Source organism: Phocoena sinus, chromosome 3, assembly GCF_008692025.1.
Source record: "Phocoena sinus isolate mPhoSin1 chromosome 3, mPhoSin1.pri, whole genome shotgun sequence".
Classification (NCBI taxonomy): Eukaryota; Metazoa; Chordata; class Mammalia; order Artiodactyla; family Phocoenidae; genus Phocoena; species Phocoena sinus.
In genome coordinates this window covers 112156930-112183148 of record NC_045765.1, presented here as the reverse complement: position 1 = coordinate 112183148, position 26219 = coordinate 112156930, and the positions used below count along the sequence as shown (strand labels likewise).

Below are 26219 nucleotides of genomic sequence, written 5' to 3'. Positions count from 1 at the left end.
CCTGTGCTCTGCGGCTGCTTCCCACTAGCTATCTATTTTACATTTGCTAGTGTATATATGTCAGTGCTACTCTCTCACTTCGTCCCAGCTTCCCCTTCCCCCTCCCCACGTCCTCAAGTCCATTCTGTACCTCTGTGTCTTTATTCCAATCCTGCCCCTAGGTTCATCAGAACCTTTTTTTTTTTTTTAGATTCCATATATGTGTGTTAGCATACGGTATTTGTTTTTCTCTTTCTGACTTACTTCACTCTGTATGACAGACTCTAGGTCCATCCACCTCAATACAAATAATTCAATTTCATTTCTTTTAAGGCTGAATAATATTTCATTGTATATATGTGCCACATCTCCTTTATCCATTCATCTGTCGATGGACACTTAGGTTGCTTCCATGTCCTGGCTATTGTAAATAGTGCCTCAATGAACATTGTGGTACATGACTCTTTGAATTACGGTTTTCTCGGGGTATATGCCCAGTAGTGGGATTGCTGGGTCACATGGTAGTTCTATTTTTAGTTTTTTAAGGAACCTCCATACTGTTCTCCATAGTGGCTGTATCAATTTACATTCCCACCAACAGTGCAAGAGGGTTCCCTTTTCTCCACACCCTCTCCAGCATTTATTGTTTGTAGATTTTTTGATGATGTCCATTCTGACTGGTGTGAGGTGATACCTCATTGTAGTTTTGATTTACATTTCTCTAATGATTAGTGATGTTGAGCATCCTTTCATGTGTTTGTTGGCAATCTGTATATCTTCTTTGGAGAAATGTCTATTTAGGTCTTCTGCCCATTTTGGGATTTGGTTGTTTGTCTTTTTGATATTGAACTGCATGAGCTGCTTATATATTTTGGAGATTAATCCTTTGTCCGTTGATTCATTTGCAAATGTTTTCTCCCATTCTGAGGGTTGTCTTTTCATCTTGTTTATGGTTTCCTTTGCTGTGCAAAAGCTTTTAAGTTTCATTAGGTCCCATTTGTTTATTTTTATTTCCATTTCTCTAGGAGGTGGGTCAAAAAGAATCTGTGATCTTTTTTCTTTTTGGTTTATACTTTAGTACTGGATTGTGTGTATTGTCACTTCATGCTGTAAAGTTTGTTGACTAAAAAGTATCCAACAAACATAATTACCAATGATCTATTTTTAATACAAATCTATTTATTTTATTTAGGTATAATTGATGTGCCATATTATATGTTTCAAAAGTGCAACTTAGTTATTCGCAATTTTTAAAGGTTATAGTCCATTTATAGTTATTATAAAATATTGTCTATATTTCCTGTGTTATACTATATATCTGTGTAGCTTATTCATTTTAGACATAGTAGTTTACAACTCTTAATTCCCTACCCAATTTTTCCTCTCCCCCTTTCCCTCTCCCCTCTGGTAACCACTAGTTCTCTATATCTGAGTCTGTTTCTTTTTTGTTCATTCATTTGTTTTATTTTTTAAATTCCACATATAAGTGATATCATACAGTCTTTCTCTGTCTGACTTATTTCACTTAGCATGATACCCTCCAAGTCCATCCATGTTGTTGCAAATCGCAAAATGTCTTTCTTTCTTACGGCTGAGTAGTATTCCATTGTGTGTGTGTGTGTTTGTGTGTACCTCCAGTGGTCTATTTTTGAATATCTATCAAACATGGCCTTTGACTTAGATGAAGATTTTAAAAGAAGGGACGGTGTCTCTCAGGGATGTGAAGGGCTTCAGGGCATAATCCATTTTAGTGTAACATGTCAGAGGCTTGGGAAGTGGTGTGGGATCAGGAGGAAGCTTGGCCAGGCAAGGAAGCAAGCTGGGGCATGGCAGACCCAAGATGCCTGGGCTCCTCCCAGTGAGAAGGCAGCTCCAGAGGGGAGGAGACTCAGTGCAGTGAGATTCCAGCTGGTGCCTCAGCCCATCGAAGGTATCCATGTCCATCTGCTTTTTAAAAAAAAAATGACTCAGTATTTGTATAGACTGTGAAATGATCACCACGGTAAGTCTAGTTAACATCCATCACCGTATGTAGTTACAAATTTTTTTTTGAGAACTTTTAATATCTACTCTTAGCAAATTTCAAATATGCAGCATAGCATTATTGACTATCGTCCATGCTGTACATCCTCAGGACTTATTCATTATAACTGGAAGTTTGTACTTTTTGACCTCCTGCATCCGTTTTTAAAAATTAATTAATTTATTTATTTTTGGCTGCCTTGGGTCTTTGTTGCTGTGCGCGGGCTTTCTCTAGTCGTGGCGAGTGGGGGCTACTCTTTGTTGCGGTGCGTGGGTTTCTCATTGTGGTGGCTTCTCTTGTTGCAGAGCATGGGCTCTAGGCATGCGGGCTTCAGTAGTTGTGGCTCGCAGGCTCTAGAGCGCAGGCTTAGCAGTTGTGGCGCACGGGCTTAGTTGCTCCACGGAATGTGGGATCTTCCCGGACCAGGGCTCGAACCCGTGTCCCCTGCGTTGGCAGGCGGATTCTTAACCATTGTGCCACCAGGGAAGTCTCCTGCATCCCTTTTACCTAACCCCCCCCACCCCCACCTCTGGCAACCACCGATCTGTTGTCTGTGTGTATGAGTCTGAGGGTTTTTTCAGATTCCACCTATTAGTGATAACATATGGTATTTGCCTTTCTCTATCTGATTTATTTCACTTACTGTAATACCCTCAAGGGCCATCCATATTGTTGCAAATGGCAAGATCTCCTTCTTTCTTATGGCTAAATAATATTTCATTGTATGTGTATATACCACATTTTCTTTATCCATTCAACCATCCATGGTTGTTCCCATGTCTTGGCTATTGTAAATAACGCTGCAGTGAGTATGGGGCCGCATATATATTTTAGAGTTAGTGATTTTATTTCCTTTCGATAAATACCCAAAAGTGGAACTTCTGGATCATATGGTAGTTCCATTTTTAACTTTTTGAAGAACTTCCATGCTGTTTCCCATAGTGGCTGCACCAGTTTACATTCCCACCAACAGTGCACAAGGGTTCCCTTTTGTCTACATCCTTGACAACACTTGTTATTTTTTTTTACTTTTTGATAATAGCCATGTTAACAGGTGTGAGTTTATATCTCACTGTGGTTTTGATTTGTATTTCCCTGAAAACTAGTGATGTTGAACACCTATATGTATACCTGTTGGCCATCTGTTTGTCTTCTTTAGAAAACTATCTATTTAGATCCTCCACCCATTTTTTTATTGGGTTTGTTTTTTTGCTGTTGAGTTGTATGAGTTCTTTATATTTTTTAAGATGCTAACTCCCTTATCAGACATATGATATGCAAATATTTTCTCCTATTTGGTAGGATATCCTTTCATTTTGTTGGTGGTTTTCTTTGCTATGCAAAGCATTTTAGTTTTATGTAGTCCCAGTTGTTTATATTTGGTTTTGTTGCCTTTGCTTTTGGTGTCAGAAAATCACTGCAAGACCAACATCAAGGAGCTTATCCCCTATGGTTTCTTCTAGGAATTTCATGATTTCAGATTTTAAGTTCAAGACTTTAATCCATTTTGAGTAGATTTTTGTGTATAGTGTAAGACAGTGATCCAGTTTCATTCTTTTCCATGTGGCTATTTTTTAAAAATTTATTTATTTATTTTTGGCTGCATCGGGTCTTCGTTGCTGCACACGGGCTTTCTCTAGTTGCGGTAGTTGTGGCGAGCGGGGGCTACTCTTTGTTGTGGTGCGCGGGCTTCTCATTGCGGTGGCTTCTCTTGTTGCGGAGCACGGGCTCTAGGCGTGCAGGCTTCAGTAGTTGTGGCCCGTGGGCTCAGTAGTTGTGACTTGCAGGCTCTAGAGCGCAGGATCAGTAGTTGTGGCACACGGGCTTAGTTGCTCTGCGGCATGTGGGATCTTCCCGGACCAAGGATGGAACCTGTGTCCTCTGCATTGGTAGGTGGACTCCCAACCACTGCACCACCAGGGAAGCCCTCCATGTAGCTATTTAATCCAACACCATTTACTGAAGAAACTATTCTTTCCACCTTACATATTCTTGGCTCCTTTGTCATAAATTAATTGACCATATATATGTGAGTTTATGTCTGGACTCTCTATTGATCTACATCATTAGATACATTGAACTATCTATGCAGATAAATATGTGTCTGTTTTTATGCCAATACCATACTGTCTTGATTACTATAGATTTGTAACATAGTTTGAAATTGGGGAGTGTGATACCTCCAGCTTTGTTTTTCTTTCTTAAGAATATTGGAAAAATATTCTAGAATAGCAAAAGGAATCATGTACTTTTTTGTAAGATTTAGTTCAACATAAAACGCCTCCTTCAGCACTGAGTGTTTCGTCTGGAATCAGGAAATTTTCACTTAATAACATAAACTCATGCAGAGAGGCAAGTCCTTGGAGACCTCTGGGAAAGGAGGGGAACTGACTTTCACAGGAAAAAAATTCTCCCAACAGCAAAGTTTAGACATCACAGGAGGAAGAATGAAGTCCATGTGAGAGGTGACATGGCTAGCGGGAGAATCACATGACATTCTGATGGCTTTTTAGAGACAAACTAGTGAACCCAAGCAGTGCAAACCAACTGCTATGAGCTGTGAAGCCACAATGCAGGACCCAGGCCCACTAGGGCTTGTTCACGCCCATCCAGAAATGAGTCGAGTATAGTCCACGTCCAAAACCAAGCAGAGCCTCCCCCACCAGCCTAGCCTTCCTCCTCCTCCTGCCCCGCTTTGTGTTTAGTGAATGGACCCTGTCTCCTGTCACCATTTCCCTGCAGCTCCATGTGCCCAAATTCTAGCAGCCCTCCATGGTCCAGCCCAAGAAACATCAAGTTCCATCTCCCTCCTCGAGCCTCCAAAGTACCTTCTTTGCTGTGTATCACGCCCACCGTCATGATGGCTACTTGTGTGCCTCACTGCCCTCTCCTCTCCAGCAGGGTCCCTGGGCTGTGCTTGTCTTTGTGTGCCCATGCTGCCTGGTGTGTAGTAGGCCCTCAAGCTGTTGGTGAGCTGGAGTGGGCTTGAATGTCTCGGTCCTGGCCTCCTGCCACCTGTACACTCTTCCGGCTTCACAGGGAGAGCGGGCAAGTCCTTAGCACAGGACTCAGGGATGCAGAAGAAGAGGGGCCACCTCCTCTTTTCTGGGGCTCTAAATAGAAATGTCTTTATTGCCGTAAATTAGCTGCTGTTCTGAGAAGGGTGGAAATGCAGGGCTCAGATATCCTGAGCCATTGACGTCACCTAATCGTGCTGCACTGGCCTAGAGAGACACTTAGATTTTCCAATAACAAAGAATTTTTATATCTCTGGCCAGCCACACTGTTTTTCCTTCTCATTAAAGGAGGCTGAAGTGAATGGTGATGGGTCTGTGATGGGAAGCACTCCCTAGAGGGTGGGAGCAGCCCGTCTGCAGGTGGTTGTAGTGGCGCGGCTTTCTGGGGTTTAGCCCTGAAGTCAAAATCCACCCATGGGTTTGCATTTTAACAAGGAATGAAATTGGAAGCCAGGCTGCTGTCCTGCTGGTGGTGCTTTTCATCAGCAACGATCTTTTTTCCTATGTGAAACCCTGTAGCTTTTTGGCCAAAAGGCTGGAAATGCCCTGCGAGGTTAGTCTGCTGTAAACATTGTCACCCCCTGCAGCACTCACACATTTTCTCCCCAGATATGCATTAAACGCATGTTCTGTGCTGGCGCCAGGGACACGAAGTCTCTGCCCCAGAAGCTATGGGGCCACAGACAAATAAACAGGACACATTTCTAGAGCACAGTGTTGGGAGGTGTGAAACAGGTGCTGCAGAACGCAGGACTGAAGGAGGCTGGCTAGGAATGTTTAGGTGTCATCTAGGACAAAGGGCAACAAGCTACAACCTACAGGCCAAATGTGGTCTGTTTTGTAAATAAAGTTTTATTGGCTCACAGCCACATTCTTTTTTACGTAGCACATGAGGCTGCTTTCATTCTACAACAGCAGGGTTGAGCAGGTACAACAGAGACCATGTGGCCAGCAAAGCCTAAAATATGTACTCTCTGGCCCTTTACAGAAAAAATTTGCCCACCTCATTTCTAAAAGATAATTTTCTTTCTTGAATTTCCCACTTTCTTAGGTCAGAGACCATCTGCCTCGCCCTCTGGAAGGCCTCCCCCACCTCCATGCATATACATACTTCTTTGAACACCCTTTGCCTTCCTGGCATCCCCCGCACCCCGGTTCAGAGCCTGTCACAACCCCTTTATACCAGTGTGGGAACTTAGTTCCCCTGAGGCTTTGCCTTTTCATGAGGTCCAGGGTCGAAATCCAAATGCATGGCTGAAACTCGAATTTCAGACATCTGCAAGCACGGTCCAGGAGTTGACTCACATAGAGGAAGGAAGGCTTCCAGGATCCCAGCTTTAAACCAGCTCCTCCTAAGCTGGCCTGGTCCAAGGAGAGGGGATCTCCCCACTGCCACCCCCATAGTGCCCATCCCCAGCCCAGTTGCAGTACGGCCCCCATTCTCACTTCTCCAAGCCTTGGCCATTAGAATATGGGGAGCACAGCACTCTTCAAAAGCCAGCAGCCAGAGGCAGGCTTAGAGCCCTGGAGCGAGTGTGGGGTTGCAGCTGGTGGTGTCCATCGTACTGTATCGTCTGGTCTCTGTCTCATGGTGGGGGGTGGGGGGTGACACACAGGCCACGGAGAAGCCTCAGGGAGATGCACGTGTCTCGTGTCCAGTAAGAGGGAGTCGTTCTCTTGTGAAGTCAGGAAGCACAGCCCACCCAATGAGCAGCTCCCGAAAATATTCCCTTGGTCAATGGGGTTATAGCAGGAGAAGGTCATAGGCAGGCTCAGAGGAAGTGGTCTGCTTTCTGACCAATCAGCGTTCCAGGACAAAAGCTGGTTGAGAGCAGACTGAGACGAATCTGACCTGGATTTTGCACAGGGCTTTCCAGAGCTAGACCATTTGGAAGTCACTGCTTTAAAAGCAGTTTCACGCTTGTAACTTCTTTGGGGATAGAAGAGGCAGAAATAGGGGCTGAGTTGGCCAAATTTGCAGTAATGAAACTTTGCTTTGAGATAAGCTTTTTAGCGTTCATACTACTATGACATTTTATACAAGGGACTTGAGTGTGTGTGGATTTTGATATCCATGAGAGCAGAGGACAACTAGGAGGGTGGTCCTAGAACCAATCCCCCATGAATAACAAGGAATGACTGTATTTTGTTTTATAGTAAACTATTTAATCTTGAAATTGTTGTAAAGATTAAGGGAAAATAGAACTTTACTGTAATAATAATGCTTAAGACAAAACCTGTCAGAAGTGCCTAAAACAAGATACAAGGACATAGAGTGTCAGGGAATAAGAAAGGGGAAGGAACAGGTCTTTAGTTTTGTGAAGGCTTCAAGTAGGGAAGGAGGGACTGGGTCCTGAAGGCAAAAGCAGTGGAAAGTTTTAAGGGATCAGATTAGGCTCAATATAGGAAAGAATTATTAGAATTGACCAAAGTTTGTAGCCTTAGTGGATAGTGAGTTCACCACCATGGGAGGTAATCAAATAGCAGTAGAGTGAGCTTTCAGTGGGAAAAGCTGTCTAGGGAGGTCACTCATTGGTCACTCATTAGATCAGTGGTTCTCCAAGTGTGGTTCCCTGGAGCAGCAGTGGCCCCAGGAATTTGTTAGAATTACAAAACCAGACTACAGAATCAGAAATTTGGGGGGTGGTCCTGGGCAGTCTGTTTTAATAAGCCTTCCAGGTGCTTCTAATTCACTCTGAAGTTTAAGAGATACTGGATAAGATGAATGACTTCAAGACCCTGATAATGTGAATTTGGAATATTGGTTCATGAGCAGAGGCTGTTCCTGGTTTAATATAGTCAGGAATGCTTGTTTTCACTTCTGGCCCTCCAGCTTTCCCCTCCTGAGCATGAGGCCCCTGACCCAGGCTGCTCAGAATGTTGTGTTGCAGAGGACCCCCAGCTCTGCCCCAGGCATGCCCAGCTTGTGCCCTAGACCTGCACGTCCCAGATGGAAATGTGGCTCAACAAATGGCGATGTGCTCCAAGTGTGAACCACGTGCTAGATTTCAGAGACTTAGTATGAAAAAGAATGTAAATTAGCTTATTAAAATTATCTCAGTCTCATGTTGATAACATGTTGACATGATAACATCTCGCACCTATTGTACTTAAAATATTAATTTCACCTGTTTCTTGTCACCTTAATGCAGCTACTAGAATACTTAAAATTATGTATGTGGCTTGCATTTGTGGCTCTCACATTATTTCTGTTGGGGGTCTAGCCCTTGCCTTCCAGGCCAAATCTTACTCCGAATCCGGCTCTTTGCGCCCTTTCGCAGGCGATAGAGGGGCTCAAAGAGCTACACACACAGTCTAGCTACTGTCAGTGAGTCGGCTGCAGACTTACTGAGCCTCCCAGGAGAGGAGGCTGTAACCCAGGCCCCTAAGAGTGCTTTCCTCTTCCGTGATGGGTGCTTAAGCAGACGTTCAGGGACCATTTTTGTTCAGGGAGGTGTGGGGGGCACCTTCCATTAGTTCTCCAGCTGACAGCAGAAAGTGAGCTGTCACTTTCTAGAGCTATCGGGTGGACAGTGGGAGCTCTGGGCACCACGCCCTCCCACCCACTGCCCCTGTGGCCCTTGCAGTCCCACCCCAGACCGGCCTTCTCTTGGGTGAGTCTCGCCCCTCGCTGCCCCTAGGCCTCGACTCTCCCCACGTTTGCCAGGGTCAGCTCCCCCTCATCTTTTCCTTCCCAGCAGGTGGCTTGGCTGATAGCCCTCTTCGTGATTTGGAGGCCTCCCCCCAGCATGCACAGAATAGGGGCCTTAATGCTCAGAGAGCCTCATCCCACTGCATTCTCAGTAAAACAGGAAGAGCGTGGCTGTTGCGGGCAACCAGGAGAGAAAGATGGGTAGAATCACTTGCTGGTTTCTATTCATTGCTGATCCCTGGTGATAAAAACAAGTTTTCAGTGTATCCTAAATTCCCAATATTTGAGATGTGTCACATGGGGGTTTTGTTTCGTTTTGTTTTTTTATTTCTTGTGTTAACATATAAAAAGTATCCATAGAAACAAGGTGGGGAGAATTTTTTCTGTAGCCTCAATACATTTATTACTGATGCCGCTTTGTATTTCTAACACCATTATAATTCTGCACCCTAAAAATACATTCTGCAGGTTTCTGGTCTATCTAGAACCTCAGCATCTAACTAATTCAACTTGAATTTTGTTAGCGTGTCAATTTTATCCTCACTTTTACTTAATATTGCATTACATGGAAAATATATCCAATGATCCAAATGTGCTCAAAGATGTGCTTCTCCTGCCCGTAAGTACACATAATTACAGAGTCGTTGGGAAGATTGTCTAGCCCATTTCTCCCCCCAAAATATGTAATATATGTCATCTTAAAATGATTATTGTCTAGATTATCTATGTCGCATGTTTTTGAATAATGTAGACCCTTTGCAGCTTCCTCGTCCTTCAGGACTCAGTCCAGCTTCTTTTCCCTCCAAGAATCTCCCCAAGCCTGCCCGCCATCTCTCTCCCAACCAGTGAAGGTGACGGTGACACTGTTTTTCTGCATCGTCCATTCCACTGTTAATCTTATGCTGCTTTGGGTAAGTTCTCACTTCCAGCCACTGTGTGTACCCAGTAGATAACAGGAAAATATTTTGAAAGCTAATTTTTCTTCCCTAATACAGTAACCTTTGGAAGGCATAAGAAATCAAAGATACAGCTCTGTCTAGTCCCAAATTATTATTACATGTAGAGTTTTCATCTGTATATAGCCAATATACATATCACATGCCATTGCAAACAGTATTGCTGTGTTCTCCCAAGGCGCACGTCCAAGTGTGACTTCCTGAAGTGGGAGAAAAAGGACACTGCCACTGAAAACATGACTTCAGTTTGCACTGAAAGTGGCTGTTCATGTTTAGAGATGTATTTTATCTAATCAGTGTATTACCACGGTACTGAGTTTGTACATATGTACTTTACTCACAGTAGGTGCCCCAAATATTTGTTGATAGATTTGGTAAAGCCACTAAGTAAACACCATTTTTCCATTTAGCTTTAGTATGTATTTACACGGAGCTATTTAAAGAAAGGGCTCCAATATTGCAAAACCATAATTTTTCCTGAGAAACCACGTCTGAACAGCCAAACCCCAAGCAGATGGGAATGGAGTACCTGCGGGGTGTCTGAGCGTAAGACAACTAGGAGGTCCCAGCAGGGAACAGGCCTGCACGCTGAGAATTCAGCGATGCGATTACATGTGTGAGAAAGTCTCGGCTCACAGGAGAGAGAGGCGACCGCAGGCCTGGCGCTGCTGGCAGCTGTTGTAGCTGGGCACGACAAACTTCATGAGACCCCACACGTCTGAAGCTGAGAGAGGCCACCTAGCCGACAAGGGAGGGGACTGAACTGAGAACATTCTGGGCGTGTGTACCTACCCTGAGCCCCGTGGGAAAGGAGGCTGCCTCGTTTCAGGTAGACACACGTGCTCTGCCGCTCGTGGCTAGCAGGGCAGCAGACCTGGGGTTGTCTGCCCTGCACGGGGTGTGGATTCCTCTGTCCCGGCTGGTCTCTTCTCCTGTTCTGTCTGCCACGGTGTAGGTATTATAAGCACCTGACCTGTGGTGGGGACAGCTAGGAGGCAGAGAATGGGAAAAACAGAGGGGAAGGCACTCAAAGTCCTGAGCCGGAAATCACGTTTCCCTCTTTGTGAAACCTTTCCTGCCTGCTCACCTGTAACGGGCTGCCCCGATGGCGAGGCCCCGCTCAGGTGAGCCTCAGGACGGGAGGCCTAAACGTGAAGAAAAATTCGTTTGACTTAAGAAAAGTAAAATAGGTTTGCTGATGAACGGTAAACAGACATAGCTGAGCTGTTTCTTAAAAATTAACGTTAGCTCTTTATCTCTGACACGTTTAAGACAACTAGGATTTAAGGAGGAGATTCTATATTGGCCTTTGGGAAGGAGGAGTTCCCCACCCCCCAAATCTAACTAAAATTCCAAAGGTTGTATTTTTGTATGATTTGTGTCATTCAGACTATTGAAAGATATTCTGTTCACTGTGGAGACCTAAAATAATTCAGCACAAGAAGATTTTATCTTACCTTAGAGCTGATTTAGGTTAAAGTTTTACTTATTTACCTATTTTTATGCAATTTATGGGAATTAGCAATTCATAGGAAAGTTTTCTTTTTCCAAAGCAGCAGTTGGTGTCTGTCTCCTCAGAAGGCATTAATTCAGTTCACATTGAGAACTTTTCAGGCTGGGACACGTGCTCAGCGTAAGCTGGGCATTCGTTCCTCTATTCATTAAGCAGCAATTCACTTCCAGCACTTTGGCCCAGTGGAGGACACAAGGGTGGATGAGAATGAGGTCACCACGTTTTACCCCATATCGGCGGAAATCCTTGGCTTGGCTAATGGGACCACCCATTCCACTCAACCTCGCCCCGCGCCCCCCAAACCTGGGAACCACCTTCAGCAACCTTGCTTTCCTGATCCCCCTGCATCCTCAGAGCCACTTAGTTCTGAAGATTGTGTCTTCCTAACAACGCTTGACTCCATGGCCTTTTCTCCAGCCCCGTCCCACTTCATTTCATCCCATGGCGGCCTCTGGTTGTCCTGCACTAGCCTCCTAACTGCTGCAGGCTCTTGAGAGCTGACTGTTTAATTTTCTGGAGTTTTGTGAGGCATTATTAAAATTAAATTATAGAAGCACGCAATTATATAAATTTTTAAATAGGTAATAAGGACTCAAAATCTACAACTTACCGTGTTACTACATTTTACTGTTAACTATGCGGTTGAGGTTACTTAACATTTGTTTTATCTGCATGGTGGAAATACAATATAAAGTTGTGCTGTACACACATCTTCCCAGCCCCCCATGTCCAGTGACATGCTGGTAGCTTCAAAGAGCCATGGTGGAAATCAGATCGAGGAAATCAGCAAATGCTACAAATTCGGACTTTTTTGTGTGTGTGTGTGGCGGTACGCGGGCCTCTCACCATTGTGGCCTCTCCCGTTGCGGAGCACAGGCTCGGGACGCGCAGGCTCAGCGGCCATGGCTCACGGGCCCAGCCGCTCCGCGGCATGTGGGATCTTCCCGGACCAGGGCACGAACCCGTGTCTCCTGCATTGGCAGGCGGACTCTCAACCACTGCACCACCAGGGAAGCCGTGGACTTTTTTTTTTTTTTAATAAAACACAGTTTATTATTTTAAGCGCTCTTCTTAATATTATTGTGGTGAAAACAGAGAACCCCCTCCCCCTCCAAACATTAATTTAATATTTACGTATTTGTTAGCTGCTCACATCTTAAAATTCTTTCTACAATATCATAAACCCATGGAAAATTCTGAACAGAGAAATTCATTGTAGGAAAAATGTTCAGGCAAGGCATGGTTTACATGGATAAAAATCAAAAAATTTAAATCCACATTTGTGACTTAGTCTAGATCACAAATTATCTGCGTTGGCTCAGACTTTTTATTTTTATTATTTTTTGGCTCAGACTTTTTAAAACTGAGGAATTATTGACATAGAAGACTATTCATTTTAAATGTACAGCATAGTGATTTGATACATGTACATTGCAAAATGATCAACACAGTAAGTTAACATCCATCACGACACAAATATTTTTTTCTTTTGCTGAGAACATTTAAGCTCTACAATCTTAGCACCTTTCAAATACATGATACAGTATTGTTAATTATAGTCACCATGCTGTACATACATCCCCAGGACTTATTTATCTCATAACTGAAAGCTTGTATCTTTTGATCACCTTTACCCATTTCATTCACCTCTCAATCCCCCACCGCTGGCAACCACCAATATGTTCTCTGTATCTATGAGCTCGGGTTTTTTGTTTTTAGATTCCACATATAAGTGATATCTTACAGTATTTGTCTTTCTCTGACTTATTTCACCTATCATGAAACACCATCAAGGTCCATGTTATTGCAAATGGCAGGATTTCCTTTTTTATAGCTGAATAATAATCCATTGTATATATAAACCACATTTTCTTTATCCATTCATTCATTAATGGACACATAGGTTGCTTCCATGTCTTGACTATTGTAAATAATGCTGCAGTGAACATGAGGGTGCATCTCTCTTTTCAAGATAGTGATTTCATTTCCTCTGGATAAATACCCAGAAGTGGAATTGCTGGATCATATGATAGTTCCATTTTTAATATTTTGAGGAGCCTCCATACTGTTTTCCACAGTGGTTGTACCAGTTTACACTCTCACCAGCAGTGCACAAGGGTTCCCTTTTCATCCTTGCCAACACTTGATATTTCTTGTAGTTTTGATAATAGCCATTCTAATAGGTATGAGTTGATATCTTGTGGTTTTGATTTGCATTTACCTGATGATTAGTGATGTTGAGCACCTCTTTGTGTACTGGTTGGCCATCTGTGAGTATTCTTTGGAAAAAGTGTCTATTCATATCTTCCGCTCATTTTTTAATCAGGTTTTGTGGGGGGGATTTTTGCTATTGAGTTGTATGAGTTCTTTATGTATTTGTAGATAGTAACTCCCTTATCAGAATCATGATTTGCAAATATTTTCTCCCATTCAATAGGTTGCCTTTTCATTTTGTTGATGATTTCCTTTGCTATGCAGAAGCTTTTTAGTTTGATGTAGTCCCACTTGTTGTTTTTTGCTTGTTGCTTTTGCTTTTGGTGTCAAATTCAAAAAGTCATTCCTAGGATCAAGGAGCTTGGCCCCTATGTTTTCTTTTAGGAATTCTGTCATTTCAGATCTTACGTTCAAGTCTTTAATCTATTTTGATTTGATTTTTATGTGTGGTGTAAGACAGTGGTCTAGTTTCATTCTTTTGTATGCGACTATCCAGTTTTCCAGTACCATTTATTGAAGAGACTGTCTTTTCCCCATTGTGTGTTCTTGGATCCCTTGTTGTACATAAATTGCCCATATATGTATAGGTTTATTTCTGGGCTTTCTGCTCCATTTATCTATGTGTCTGTTTTTATGCCAATACCATACTGTTTTGAATACTCTAGCTTTGTAATACAGTTTGAAATCAGGAAGCATGATGCCTCCAGCATTGTTCTTCTTTCTCAAGGTTTCTCTGGCTACTCAGGATCTTTTGTGGTTCCATACAAATTTTAGAATTGTTTGTTATATTTCTGTGAAAAATGCCATTGGAATTTTATAGGGATTGCATCGAATCTGTAGATTGCTTTGGGTACAAAGGACATTTTAACAGTATTAAGTCTTCCAGTTCATGAGCATGGAATATCTTTCCATTTATTTGTGCCTTCCTCAATCTCTTTCATCAGTGTTTTATAGTTCTCAGGGTACAAGCCTTCTGACTCCTTGGTTTAATTTATTTCTTTGTATTTTAATGCAACAGTAAATGGGATTTTAAAAATTTTCTCTTTCTGATCATCATTAATGTACAGAAACACAACTGATTTTGTATATTGATTTTGTATCCTTCAACTTTACTGAAATTTGTTTATTCTAACAAATTAGGTTAGAAATCTTTTAGGCTTTTCTACATATAAGATCATGTCATCTGAAAATGGAGACAGTTTTACTTCTCTCTTTCCAATTTGATGACTTTTCTTTTTCTTTGCTAATTTGTCTGGCTTGAACTTCCAGTACTGTGTTGAAGAAAAGTGGCAAGTGTGGACATCCGTGTCTTGTTCCCAGTCATAGGGGAAAAGCTTTCAGTTTCTCGCCACTGAGTATGATGTTTGCTGTGGGCTTGTCATATATGGCCTATATTATGTTGAGGTACATTCCCTCTATACGCACTTTTTAAAGAGTTTTTTCATGGTGAAAAATTTTATATTTAGAATTAGTCTGGATTCAGTTTAGATGATCCCAGTTTTGTTGGCAACAAAAGTTCGGAGCCAGTCAAACAAATGCCTTCTTCGCTTCATCAGGCCAGATCAGGGCGTTGATCTCGGCTATGTAAGTGTCATAGAATTTCTTCACAGCCTGTTTGATCTGGTGTTTTTCGGCCTTGAAAACTTCAATAAACACAAATGTGGTGGTGTCTTCTATCTTCCTCATGGCTCACTGGGCAGTAAGGGGGAACTTGATAATGATATAGTAAAAGCTTGTTTCTCCTGGGGGTGTTCTTCCAAGGATATCTGAGCTGCTTTCAGAGCTACAGTGTTTTAGGCACTGGAAGCTGGGTGACGTATATTGTTCTTTTGTGGCTGGGAATGACTTTTAGCACTGCTTTCTTAGCCTTCAGAGTCTTGGCTTTGGGAGAGACAGGGTCTTCCTTCTTCGCATTTGGTGTCATCTTTCTGAAAAGTTATTGAGAGCTTTTATCATAAATGGATGTTGAATTTTGTCAAGCACTTTTTCTGCATCTATTGAGATGATCATATGATTTTTATCTTTATGTGGTGTATCACATTCATTGATTTGCACATGTTGAACCATCCTTGCATCCCAGTGATAAATTTCACTTTATCATGGTATGTAATCCTTTAAATATACTGTGGAATTTGGTTTGATAATATTTTGAGAATTTTTGCATCTATGTTCATCACAGATGTTGGCCTGTAGTTTTTTTGTTAGTGTCTCTGTCTGGCTTTGGTATCAGGGTAGTGATGGCCTCATAAAATGAGTTTGGGAGTGTTCCTTCCTCCTCAAATTTTTGGAAATTTGAGAAGGACTGGCACTAAATTTTCTTTAAATGTTTGCTAAAATTCACCAATGAAGCTATCTGCTCCTGGGCTTTTCTTTGTTAGGAGGTTTTTGACTTACTGATTAAATCTCCTCCCTAGTAATTTGTCTGCTCAGATTTTCTATTTCTTCATGATACAGTCTTGGTAAGTTGTGTGTTTCTAGGAATGTATTCATTTCTTCTAGGTTGTCCAATTTTTTGGCATATAATTGTTTATAGTAGTCTCTTATGATCCTTTGTATTTCTGCAGTATCAGCTGTAATGTCTCCTCCTTCATTTCTGATTTTATTTGAGTCCTCTCTCTTCTTTTCTTGTTGAGTCTAGCTAAAGATTTGACTATTTTATCTCTTTAAAAAGCAAACAGTTCTTAGTTTCATTGATCTTTTCTATTGTCATAGTCTCTATTTCATTTATTTCTGCTCAGATCTTTATTTCCTTCCTTCTACTAACTTTGAGCTTAGTTTGTTGTTCTATTTCCTTGAGGTATAAAGATAAGTTGTTTGAGATTTTTCTAGTTTCTTAATGTAGGTGTTTATCTCTTTGAACTTCCCTCTTAGAAGTGCTTTTTCTGCATCCCATGAGTTTTGGTATGTTGTATTTCCACTTTTATTTGTCTCAAGATATTTTTAAATTCCCTTTTTTTCTTTGACCATTGGTTGTTCAGTAGATGGTATTTAATCTCCATATATTTGTGAATTTTCCAGTTTTCTTTTTTTTTGTTTTTTCTTTTTTTTTTTTTGCGGTACGTGGGCCTCTCACTGTTGTGGCCTCTCCCGTTGCGGAGTACAGACGCGCAGGCTCAGGAGCCGTGGCTCATGGGCCCAGCCGCTCCGCGGCACGTGGGATCCTCCTGGACCGGGGCACGAACCCATGTCCCCTGCATCAGCAGGCAGACTCTCAACCACTGTGCCACCAGGGAGGCCCTCAATTTTTTTTGTAATTAATTTCTAGTTTCATACAATTATGGTTGGAAAAGATGCTAGATTTGATTTCAGTCGTCTTAAATGTATTAAGACTTGTTTTGTGGCCTAATATATGATATGTCCTGGAGAATATTCTACGTGCACTTAAAAAGAATATGTATCCTGCTGCTTTTGGACGGAATGTTCTGTGAATATCTGAAGTCCATCTGGCCTAATGCATAGTTTTAGTCTATTGTTTCCTTATTGATTATCTGGGTGATCTATCCATTGATGAAAGTGTGGTATTCAGGTCCCCTACTATTCTTGTATTGCTGTCAATTTCTCCCTTTAGGTCTGTTAATATTTGCTTCATGTATTTATGTGCTCCTTCTTAGGTGCACAAATATTTACAAGTGTTATATCCTCTTGTTGGATTGACCCCTTTATCATTATATAATGACCTTCTTTGTCTCCTATTACACTTTTTGTCTTAAAGTCTATTTTGTCAGATATAAGTATAGCTACCCCAGGTTTCTTTTGGTTTCCATTTGCATGGAATATCTTTTTCCATCCTTTCAGTCTGTGTTCTTAAAGCTGAAGTGAATCTTTTGTAGACAGTGTATAGTTGGGTCTTGTTTTTTATCTATTCAGCCACTTTGTCTTTTGATTGGAGAATTTAGTCCATTACATTTAAAGTAATTATTGATAAGTATGGACCTACCACCATATTGTTCATTGTTTTTGGGCTGTTTTATAATTCCTTTGTTTCTTCTTCTTTTGGTCTCTTCCTTTGTGAATTGTTGCTTTTCATGGTGGTATAAGTAGATTCCTTTCTGTTTATCTTTTGTGTATCTACTGTTAGGTTAGCCTTGTGGTTACCATGAGGCTTGCATAAAGCATCTTATAACAGTCTGTTTTAAGTTGATACACTGAAGTTTAAATGCATTCTAAAGCCCTAAGTTTTTAATTTTATGTTTTTGATGTCACAGTTTGCATCTTTTAAAAATATTACTATCTTGATATATTCTTTCTATCCCCCTCTACCCCTTTTTTTGGGTCTCATACAGTCTCCACTTTCCAAGTCAAATCTTTTACCTGTCCGCTTAATTCTATCCCATGACCAAATACCCCAACCACTCTTTTCCATATTTTTATTTTTAGTTCATAGTTTCTTCTGAAAGCCTACCAAACATGGTGTGGGTTCTCCATATGCCCCCAATATTTCATTGTTTAAATCTTGCAAAACTATCTCACCTCTGCCTTTCCTTGAAAAACTTCTTTGCTGCCTTTACCCCTGATATCCAACATCTCATCACTTGACTTCTGCCTCAGACTCTATGGACGATGCCCTCTCAGAGCTCACCAGTGACCTCCCAAGGATCAGGTCCAAAGACTTTTTCATTGTACTTCCTTACCTTGGTGAACCCCTGCTCTCTGTGAAACTCCTCCTTTGGTTTGCACAGCATGCTACTGCCCCAGTCATCCCTCCCAACCCTTTCCTTGTTTGCCTTCTTCTTCCTCCTTGTACATCCCCTAAATTCTTCTTCAGAGGTATCACCCATTCCTTCCATTTTGGCCAAGGAAGGGGAGTTTGGGAAGGCTGTTGGGACCTCAGCAAATGACAGGGTAAAAAGCTGTTGCATACTCAAGCTTGATCCAGACTTGCAGAGACATTCTGGGGGAGATATGGTGGGTGGGGCAGGTCAGCCTATATTTGCAGATAGTAAAGATACTTAGAGTCAGGTGGCTGCTAACTCTGGGGCTCTGGGTGCCCCACCCACTTCTGAACAGGACCCAGCCACTAGGTAGAAATTCTGGAGAGCGGGGTTTGGGTGCTTCAGTGGGTATAGGGGCCTGGCTACAGCTGGGAAGTGTTTCCAAGTTCTAGTCAAGCAGGCTGTGGGCTGAGCAGGTAAATAGAGGGGAAACAAGAATCCACTGTAGAATTATGCTCCTAGTATACGCATCATGGTCTTAATCAGGATTAGCTTAGAGACTGGGCAGGATGACTTAGGCAGTTCCTAGACTCCACAGCATCGCTTATACCATGAACTTCAGTGCTGTCAACTTCATATAGGTGATCCTAGCCCTGGTCTGCCTGCCTGTGTCTCTTTCTCTTTCCTTCCATCTCTCTTCCTCAAACTTGCAGAAAAGTTGTAAGAATGGTAAAAAGAACTTCTTTTTTTTCCTTGACTAATTGAAAGTAAGTTGGTAACGTGATGCACCATTGACTCTGAATACCTTTATTTGTATTTTCTACAAAGACCCTTTTATACGTAACCAGAAGACCATCATCAGAACCGGGAAATTAACAGCCATACATTACTACCATTTAACTCTCACACTGCATTTGAGTTTTACTTATTTCCCCACTAAAGTCTTTTGTAGAAAGAGAGTCTAGTTTAGAATCAGTCATGTCTCTTGATCTCCTTCAGACTGGAGTGGTTCCTCAGTCTTTCCTTAACTTTCACAATCTTGACAGTTTTGAGGATAACGAGTCCAACTATTTGTATAATATCCCTCAGTTTGGGTTTACTAATGTTTCCTCGTGATTAGATTTAAGTTATACATCCTTGCTAGGAATATTCCAGAAGTGATGTTGACTACTAAAAGGCATGAGATTTGAATTTGCTCCATTACTGATGACGTTAATTTTGATCACTAGATTCAGATAGTATCTCTCAGGCTTCTCCACGGTAAAGTTACTTTTCTCCTCTTTATAGTTAATGAATAGTTTATGGGAAGTTACTTTGGGATTTTGTAAATATCATGTTAATCATCAGACTTTCAATTTATTTGTTAGTTTATGTGAGTATGGACTCATGGATTCCTATTTTATTCAATGGGTTTTAATCTATTTTTTAATGATCTCATTGACTCTATTTTCTTTCCCATATTCTATAATCACCCAATACATTATTATTATTATTATTACTTTAAGCAAAAAGTTATGTTTTATTTTATTTATTTTTGTATTCCAAATGTCAGAGATAGAAAGGGCTTAAATAAAGTCCATGCTTTCCAACATCCTCATTTACAAGCAAACAACAATAAAACCCTGAAACCCAGAGATATTGGATGACTTCCAAGATCATAGAATTAATGAGATAATCGAGGTTGGAATCCAAGGCTCTGATCCCAAACCAGTGCCTATCCTATTACACTGTGGTCACTTTGGCTCTACCACTCACTGTCTGGGCATCCATGAGTAACCTGATCACATTCTCTGTACCCCAATTTTCTCATCTGTTTAACAAGGACATAATGAGCCCCTCACTCTTTGGGCTTATATGAGGATCAAATGAGGTAATTCATGTGAAGTGCCTAGTGCAGTGTCTGGCTCACAGTAAATATTCAGTAAATAAGAACTCTCATTATTATTGCAGATCTTCCTTGACTTATGATGGGGTTACGTCCCAATAAATCCATCATAAGTTGAAAAGACATTTAATACTCCTAGCCTACCAAACATTGTCGCTTACCCTAGCTTATCTTAAACATGCTCAGAACACTTATATTAGCCTACAGCTGGGCAGAATTATCCAACACAAAGCATAATTTATAATCAGGTATTGAATATCTCATATAACTTATTGAATACGTACTGAAACTGAAAAACAAAATGGTTTTATGGGTACAGAATGGTTCTCAGAGTATTGGTTGTTTACCATGGTGATTGTGAGGCTCACTGCTGCCTGCAGCATCACGAGAGAGTATCATACCATGTATTGCTAGCCTGGGAAAAGATCAAAATTCGAACTACAGTTTCTACTGAAAGTGTATCACTTTTGCACCATTGTAAAGTTGAAAAATCATAAGTCAAACCATAATAAGTCAGGTACCATCTGTACTAACGTTATGATTAACATGTCTGTCTTACATGTAAAGAAACTAAGTATAAAACCTCGAATATACTTGACAAAGAGAACAAGATTTTTTTCTCTTTATTTTCTTTTTACTTTTTGACCCCCAACCCCCACCACTGGCTCTGTAGTATAAGCTTGTTTTGTTTTGTTTTTTAAATTCCACATAGAAGAGATCTTACAGTATTTCTCTTTCTTTGTCTGACTTATTGCACTTAGTATAATGCCCTCAAAGCCCATCCGTGTTGTTGAAAATGGCAAGATTTCATTCCTTTTTCTCGCTGAATAATATTCCATTGTGTATATATACCACAATTTTTTATCCATTCATCCATCGATGGACACTTAGGTTGTTTCCATGTACTGCTATTGTAGCTAATGCTGCAATGAACATGTAGATGCATATATATTTTCTAGTTAGTGATTTCATTTCCTTTGGATAAATACCCAGAAGTGGAATTGTTAGATTATATGGTAGTTCTATTTTTAACTTTTTGAGAAATCTCCATACTGTTTTCCATACTGGCTGAACCTATTTACATTCCCATCAACAGTACATAAGTGTTCCCTTTTCTCCATATTCTCACCAACACTTGCTGTTTCATTACTTTTTGATAACAGCCATCCTTACAGAAGTGAGATTATATCTCGTAGTGGTTTTGATTTGCATTTCCCTGATGATTAGTGATGTTGAGCACCTATTTGTGTACCTGTTGGCCATCTGTATATCTTCTTTGAAAAAATGTCGTCAGATCCTCTGCCCATTTTTTTAATTTATTTTTTTTGCGGTACGCGGGCCTCTCACTGCTGTGGCCTCTCCCGTTGCGGAGCACAGGCTCTGGACGCGCAGGCTCAGTGGCCATGGCTCACGGGCCCAGCTGCTCCGCGGCATGTGGGATCTTCCCGGACCGGGACACGAACCCGTGTCCCCTGCATCGGCAGGCGGACTCTCAACCACTGTGCCACCAGGGAAGCCCTCTGCCCATTTTTAAATTGGATTATTTGGGTTTTTGCTATTAAGTTATATGTGTTCTTTATCTATTTTGGATATTAGCCTTTTATCAGATATGACTTGCAAATATTTTCTCCCACACAGTAGGTTGTCATTTCATTTTGTTGGTGGTTTCCTTTGCTGTGCAGAAGCTTTTAGTTTGCTGCAGTCCATCTTGTTTACTTATGCTTTTGTTACTTTTGCTTTTAGTGTCAGATTTTTAAAAAATCATCATCAAGGCCAGTGTCAAGGAGCTTACTTCCTATGTTTTCTTCTAGGAGTTTTATGGTTTCAGGTCTGAAGTTCAAGTCCTCAGTCCATTTTGTGTATGGTGTAAAATAGTGGTCAAGGCTTATTCTTTTGCATGTGGCTGTTTAGCGTCCTTTTATCTTGTGTATTTATTAATGAATTATTGTATCATAGTTATTTTTACTACTTTTGTCTTTTATAAGTGATTAATCTATCACCTTTACAACATTAGTTTTTTTGAGATTTATACTTTGTTTTCCTGTTACTAATTAGTGATTTTTTGTTTCACCTTAAAGAAGTGTCTTTAACATTTATTCTAAGCCCAGTCTAGTGGTTATGAACTCCTTCAACTTTTGCTTGTGTGTAAAACTCTTTATGTCTCCTTCAATTCTGAAGGACAGCTTTGCCAGGTAGAGAATTCCCGGTTGACACTTTTTTTCTTTCAGCACTTTGAATATATCATGCCTCTCCCTTTTGGCCTGCAGTTCCTGATGAAAAACTTGCTTTCAGTCTTATGGGAGTTCCCTTGTACAAGACGAGTTGTTTTTCTCTTGCTGCTTTTAAGATTGACCCCTTGTCTTTAACTTTTGACAATTTAATTATAATGGGTCTTGGTGTGGGTCTGTTTGGATTCATCTTCTTTGGAACTTTCGGGGCTTCATGGATCTGGATATCTGTTTCCTTCCCTAAGTTAGTGAAGTTTTCAGCCATTATTTCTTCCACTAAGTTTTCTGCCCCTTTCTCTCTTCTCTTTCTGGGATTCCTATAATGCAAATATTGGTTGTGCCTTAAGTCCCTTAAACTGTCTTCACTCTTTTTCATTCTTTTTTCTTTTTGCTGCTCTGAGTGGGTGAATTCCACTGCCTTCCTTCTCTTTGAGTTCACGGATCCTTTCTTCTGCTCCATCTAGGTTGCTGTTGAAACTCCTCTTTTGGACTTTTCAGTGCAGTTATCTATTCTTCAGCTCTGTGATTTCTGTTTGGTACTTATTTATATTCTCTCTTTCTTGAAATTCTCACTGTGTTCAGACCTTGTTCTCCTGATCTCAGTAAACACATTTATGACTGTTATTTTGAAATCTTTGTTAGGTAAATCACTTACCTCCACTTAATTAAGGTCTTTTTCTGAGGTTTTATCTTGTTCTTTCATTTGGAACATGTTCCTCTGTTTCTTCATTTTACTTGATTCTCTGTATTGGTTTCTGTGTGTTAGAAAAAAAAGTTTGATGAAACTTATTATTCTGCCCTGCCCTAGCTCTTGGTTGTCTCTCATACCTTTGTGATTGTCCAGACAGCCTGCTTTGTTTTAGGGGCTCCTAGTAGTTGAAGGTGTGCCAAGACCTGTCAGTGTCCCAAAGGAGAGGATCCCGTCAGAACCTGGATGGAGGCTGACTGGAAGCGGGACCCTCAGGCAGCAGCTCTTAAAGTATGGAAATATAGCTCTTAAAGGGTAGGACTGGGTATTGCTCTGTGCTGCCTCTGTGCTGTGCCTTTGGGGGATAGCCTATTGCAAACTATTCTTCTGTTTGTTGCAGTCCTGTGGAACCTGGGAAAGAAGCCCTGCTGGCCATCAGAGTCAGGCACTCAAGGGGTGACTCCTAGCTGGCAGCCACAAAAATCAGGGTGCCATGTATGTGCACAAGCTCCTTTCAGGGAGCTACCAGCAGCATGAGGCAAAGGAAGAGTGCAGAAATGGCATCTGTGGCCTCCCAGTCTCTGGGTAGTATTGCAGTTTGTCCCTAGATATGTGTTAAATTAGAAGCCTGCCCTTCAGGTCAAAGCTTTAAGGTAGGACTTCCCTGGTGGCGCAGTGGTTGAGAGTCCACCTGCCGATGCAGGGGACGTGGGTTCGTGCCCCAGTCTGGGAAGATCCCACATGCTGTGGAGCGGCTGGGCCCGTGAGCCATGGCCGCTGAGCCTGTGCGTCCGGAGCCTGTGCTCCGCAACAGGAGAAGCCACAACAGTGAGAGGCTAGCGTACAGCCAAAAAAAAAAAAAAAAAGCTTTAAGGTAAACAAATAGGCCTCTTTCACAGGACGACTGGGTGAATTTCAGTTTGCTGTCTCTGCACTGGGCCCTGGGGTTTAGCCGTGGTGAGTCCACATGAGCCCTTTAAGAACTATTAGTTTCCCTATAGCCTTCAGCTCTCATGGACGCAAGCCCTGTTAGCTTTCAAAGCTAGATGTTTGGGGGTTCCATATCTCGGGTGGAAATCTTAAGAGTTGGGGTGCCAGATGTGGTGTCCAAACCCTTTGCTTCTCAAGAGAAGCTGGGAATTTCCACCTGATTGTGTGTTGCCATGCTGCGGGTGGGGTTTATGACAAGATGGTTTCTCAGCCTCTCCTCCCCACTTCAGTGTGGGATTTTTCTCATTCACTTTTTGTGTAGGAGTTGCTCAGCTAGTTTCTGGATTTCTTTCAGAGGGAATTGTTTCCTATGTTGTTGTAGATTTGGTGTGTCTGTGAGTTCAGGACCCTCCTATGTCCCCATCTTGAACCTAAAAATTTCCAGGATTGATTTTTTGGATGATTTTCTAGATTTAAGAAAGTGAGAGAGAAAATGTTAATAATACAGAGTAAATTTAAATATGCATCAAGTCTGTAGCAGTTTCATTGCGAATAGTGCAAAAAAGAGTTGAAGAAATATCCCTCCAGTATTCAAAAACTATTACATGAATCAACAAGGAAGTTACTCACATCATTGATGAGTAAGCGGGATTCCTATGCGACTGGTATTTTACTTTCATCTTCCTGCTCAATGTGAAAGTATCCACTCCCATTCGTGTCGAAACTCCACTCATTTATCCATTGCAACCATAGTTAGGCTACCCAGACAAGAATTCAGCAAAAAAGTCAACAGAAGTATTTTTTGAGGACTTCCCTGGTGGCGTAGTGGTTAAGAACCCACCTGCCAATGTAGGGGACATGGGTTCGAGCCCTGGTCCGGGAAGATCCCACATGCCGCGGAGCAACTAAGCCCATGCGCCACAACTACTGAGCCTGCGCTCTAGAGCCCACGAGCCACAACTACTGAAGCCCACGTGCCACAACTACTGAACCCTCACACCTAGAACCAGTGCTCCGCAGCAAGAGAAGCCACCGCAATGAGAAGCCTGCGCACCACAATGAAGAGTAGCCCCGCTCACAGCAACCAGAGAAAGCCCCGCTCAGCAACGAAGACCCAACGCGACCAAAGATAGATAGATAGATAGATAGATTCATTAATTAATTTTTAAAAAGTATTTTGTGAGAATCAACTGACTAAAAGAGCTTATGGAGAAGAGTATTTTATATTTTAGTGTTATTTAGAAACTGTGTGCTGCACATCCTTTATAGAAAGTTGGCAATTTTTTTTCCTTAAAGGGCCAGATGGTAAATATTTTAGACCTTACAGTCTCTGTTGCCTCTACTTATCTCAGCTCTGCCACTGGAAAACAGCCATAGGTGATATGTAAATGAATGGGCAAGGCTGTGCTATAAGATTATATTTACAAAACCAGATGACTAGCCCCTGGACCATAGTTTACTTACCTCTGCTTTTTCTCAGTAAAATTTATAATAAACGTAGGTATGGATATGTATGCATTTTTCAGCAAGCCAGTTGTCAGACCTTTACCACACGCCATGGTTATCATCCCAACCAGTCCACAGTCCTCATTCTAAAGGCCTCCCCAGTGGCTTCTCATGGCCTAAAATACAATCGTCAAGAATCTTTTAGGAGCAAACAAAGCCCTCTGTGCTCCTGCGTGCTCTCCACCTCTTTCACCGCCACTTTGTTCCCGCCACACCAGGCTCTCATTAGTTCCCTAAGCACACCAGGCTTTTTCATGCCCCTGGGCGTGGCACTCACCGCTCTCTCTGTTTAGCCTGCTCTTCCTTTCTCCTGTCCTCCTGAAGGACTCTTGCTCACCTGACTCAGGTCAAGTTTTTCCTCTGTGCTATTCGCCTGGCCATTTTCTCCTCCTCTCACGTACTCAGTGCATTTAGCACTTCCCACACTAGACCCCGCTCATCAAGGGCAGCTCCTGTCCCAGTGTCCTGCCTTCTGATCTCCCGCTGATGCTACTGAACTCACTCAGTAAATTCTTGATCAGTGGAGCTTGTCAAGGATCTTATGTTTTAAGAGTCATAATAAGGTATATCGTGTATGGAAGACTTTGTATCCCTTACTCTGCCAGTGTTTTTCATACATTAACTCCTGTAATCCTCACTGCAGCTCATGAGGGTAGATATGATGATCCCCATTTTACAAGTGAGGAAACTGGGGCTTGGAGTGGTTGCACATAGGTGATATGTGACAGAACCAGGATGCACACCCTAGAGTAGTTAGCAATAAGGTTATAAAAGAAATACACGTGCATGATATGGGCAGTCACACGAGAGAAAGGCTCCTCTTACCTGGGAACCTGGGGGGACAGCTTCATGGAGGAGGTGTTGACTGACACTGGATAGAATTTATCCTTGTGGGAGAAGCAGCCCATGCAGAAGCAAAAAGGTAACCGGAGGCAAGAGAAGCAAGCATGGTCAGGTTTGGCCTGCCCCCTTGATG

The 26219-nt window shown here is 41.8% G+C and overlaps 1 protein-coding gene across 3 annotated transcripts in view; it reads left to right on the top strand.

Annotated features, from left to right (window-relative positions):
• The window catches only part of PDE8B (phosphodiesterase 8B), a 151345-nt gene that overhangs the window by 55907 nt on the left and 69219 nt on the right, over positions 1-26219 (top strand). The window lies entirely within an intron of this gene.